Raw genomic sequence first — 3700 nt, forward strand, 5'->3', positions numbered from 1 at the left:
GCACCATCATTGGTTCATATGCAGGAACTGGCAGTCAATCTTTAAAGCATGAGGAATGGACTTGGTGTTTTGGAGAGACTGGATTTTAGAGAATAGATTTGTGGAGGTTGAGTTTTGCTTTCCAAAGTTATGTATGTGTTGTAGTGTTACAAGGGATACTTAAAGATTGTGGTTAAAGATTGCCAGTGTTCCATTGGCTACAGTTTACAGTTCGATTAGAGGCTCAGGATTCTAACTCACACATATTTGTAATTAAGAAAAAAATCAAACAGGTGGAGATTGTTACAAGATTTACGAAGGGTTGGTGAGGCTATGGAAATTATAAGAACATTGCAGCCTGTTTGCTTACTCCAACTGCTATTTCAAGAAATACATATAGAATTAGTATAGATTTAAAAGATTGTTTTATACTGTTTCTTTACATCCTGGCGATTGTGAAAGATTTTCATTTAGTGAGCTTGCTTATAATTTTGGAGAGCCCATGAAGTGATACCATTGGGAAGTTTTGCCTCAAAGATTCCCTTATGGCCCTACATTATGTAAAAAAAAAAATTTTTTTTTTGGTGCCTGCTTCAATACAAGAAGTTAAGACTTTGAATCCTTCAATATATATTATTCATTATATAGATATTCTATTAACTGATTCCTCCAAAGGAATTTTCCTACAAGCCATTGCTCTTTCAACATGCTTTAAATTTTGGGGAGCAACTGTTGCTCCCGAAAAGATTCACTATTCCTTTTCAATATTTGAGGCCTCGATTATATCCTAAACAAACCGTGGCACAGAAAATTCAAGATAGTTTACTTTAAATTATTTTTAAAAGCTTCTAAGATATGCTAATTGGCTAAGACCTCACCTTAAGTTCACCACAGGAGGACTTCAGCTTTGTTTGATATCCCCAAGAGAGACACAAATTCTATTCCCCTAGACAATTAACTGAGGAGAGACTGAATAGCTTTACAGAAAGTAAAGAGAGCTGGATGTACAGAATTGTAAGATTGAGACACGGAAGTATTTTAGAAAAAGAACCTGATGAAACATACCTTATTCCAAACAGCAATCAAATTGGTTATCTAGTGAGAAGGCAACACATGTAATTGGATCACATTTATTCTCTGCTTCCCTCTGCTTCAACACAGATTATTGAATTACGGGCTGTAGCCGCTCTTTTTAAAATGTTAAAAAAAAAATCAAACTTTCAATTTGTATACTGATAGCCAAAGTATATCTTTTAGAGTGTTTAGGGTTCAGGCTTCTCTTTTTCTATATACTTTCCCCCCTCCAGATGTTAATTCCTCAGACACAAAAACTCCTTTCTTTTCCCCTCCCTCCCTGTCTGTCCATCCTACAGAGCAGCGGCTCCCCCTCTTTTTTTAGACAGAGTCTCACTATGTAGCCCTGGCTGTCCTCAAACTCACTCTGTAGACCAGGCTGGCCTCCAGCTCACAGAGATCCACCTGCCTCCCGAGTCTAGAATCAAAGGCATGTGCCATCTTGCCCACTAAAGCAGCAACTCCATTGTGGTGATGGCATCAGTGTATCTTGATTATGAGAATGCTCACAGGTCCAGTGGTCTCCTATGGAGACAGATGTCACACAGGGAGGTCAACAAATATTCTAACTTGTGCCCAGTGTGCCTATAAAGGGGAAAAACAACGGGGTGTGTTATGTGTCAATGTAGCTCTTATCCTCCAGAGATGATTGTAGTCTCCAAGGCTTATGGCCTCAGTCTGCTAACTTAGGCCAAGTCCTAGAAGCTTCTAGCCTCCTCACAATGTTTTCAGCCTCTGAGACCCACTGCTGAATAAGCATATAAGTTCACCCTTTTTAGCTCATTCTGAGCTCTGGCTGGCTGATCAACTCAGCTGTTCTAGCTTATCACTCTTCTCCACACTGATTACTAATTCAATATATCCTGAATAAACAACCTTATCTTTTAGAGCTGTTTTGGGTTCAGGCTTCTTTTTCTGTAGACACCTGTCCTGTCTGTCTGTCTGTCTCTGCCTGCCCCTCCCCGCCCCCCGCCTCTCCCAAATTACTTTGCTTGGCCTCATGTCACTCTACAATTATATGCTAACCCTTGAATTTTACAATTACTTATGCTAATACAACTAATTTAAGAGAAGTATACTGTTCCTTTATAAGCCATTTAAGAACTCAAACTGGATTGCTTAGACCCCTTAGTGAGGGCAAAGTCACAATAGATTTATATACTGGGCAGATTTGGGGCCTTGCATAGGAACAATTAGACAATCTCATTCTTTATATCATCAAAATAGTAACAGCTAGAGACAATAATCTGGTATTTCTAGATTTATTTGTGACTATTGACACTTTTTCAGACTTTCTGGTTGCAACTGCTTTAATAGGAGAAGCAACTAAAAAATGTAATTAGTCATTGCGTACTTTACAAGGCGTGGGGACAGCTACAACTCCTCAAAAAAGTAGTACATCGTGCAGGATGCACCAAGGAGCAAGCTGTTCAGATAGTCACTCAATGTCCCTCATGTGCTCTGTTAATACCCTCACCCAGTCTTGGCATTAATCCTAGAGGATTGATGCCCAATGATATTTGGCAGATGGATGTTACACATGTACCATCTTTTGGGAAATTGAAATATGTCCAAGTGTCCATAGATACCTATTCAGGATTGATCTTTGCTTCTGCTCATAGTGGAAAAAAGATCAAAGATATAAAATGCCAATCGTGGATAAGGCTGATCTCTCAGCAGCTGACAGGTACTGGAGGAAGGACAGAGCACTGCCTCCGGAATCCTGTGGCTTCATCACATCTGGAAGCTCTGGAGGGCTGGAGAAGGGCTTGATGCGCCATGCTTCAAAGGCGTCATCTGCTCGAAAGACCAGACCCATCGTGGCTGGAGTCTGTGGCCTTGCTGTCTGACTAGTGAAGCCACAATTGGCCAGAGTTTTTCCATCATCGAGGAACTGGTCGTCCTTCTATAGCAGCTGGTCCTCTGGTGGCCGCTTGAGGATGCTCTCCACCATGCGCTTCAGTTCGAATGTGGTGCTCGACTCCTTGGTGTCTGTAAGGATGGGTGGTCTTGTGGCACTGGATCATGAGAAACACGTCCTGAGGACGGAGGGCCCGCGTCAGCGTTAGCCCGCAGCCCCCAGCGTGGCCCGGGAGCCCCTGCTTCCCTTGGCCCAGCGCCCTTCCCCTGACACTCGTTTTCAAATCCATTTCTCTGTCTTCTGGATCAGCCAAGGAGGACGTTGGGAGACCTATGAGGGGAAACCTGGAACACTGTCTCCCTGAATGAATTCTCAGAGTCTCCTAAGTGGGGATGGGGACATTCCTAAAGAATCCCAGAAGGGAAGGGACTTTGTTCTTCTTAGTATGGTTTGCCTGAGGTCAGGGACCTCATGGCTCAAGGCCTTGGAAATAGCATAGAAGCGGCAGCGCCTGGGCGGCGGGTGCTCACGAAGATCCCCAGGAGAAGCAAGTGTGGGGTGCTCAGTGGAGAGACAGAGCTCTGCTCACTGGCACCTGTAGTGATCATAGCTCGACATAGGGAAGAAGGCAATGTGATACTTCTCCGCTTCTCAGTGACCAGAGCGTGGGAGCAAACACCGGTCCTGCTGTCTGTCCTTTCTCTCAGGTCGTAGTTTAGTTACTAACTTAGATCCTGGGGATCAAACCCAGGGCCTTATCCACAATTAGGCAAGTTCTCTACTTTT

General features: G+C 43.2%; 1 pseudogene; it reads right to left on the reverse strand.

Moving 5' to 3' along the window:
• Positions 1–2550: 2550 nt before the first annotated feature.
• On the reverse strand, positions 2551–3488 carry Elob-ps6 (elongin B, pseduogene 6; annotated as a pseudogene).
• Between the last annotated feature and the right edge of the window lie 212 nt (positions 3489–3700).

This window comes from Rattus norvegicus, chromosome 11 (genome assembly GCF_036323735.1).
Source record: "Rattus norvegicus strain BN/NHsdMcwi chromosome 11, GRCr8, whole genome shotgun sequence".
Classification (NCBI taxonomy): Eukaryota; Metazoa; Chordata; class Mammalia; order Rodentia; family Muridae; genus Rattus; species Rattus norvegicus.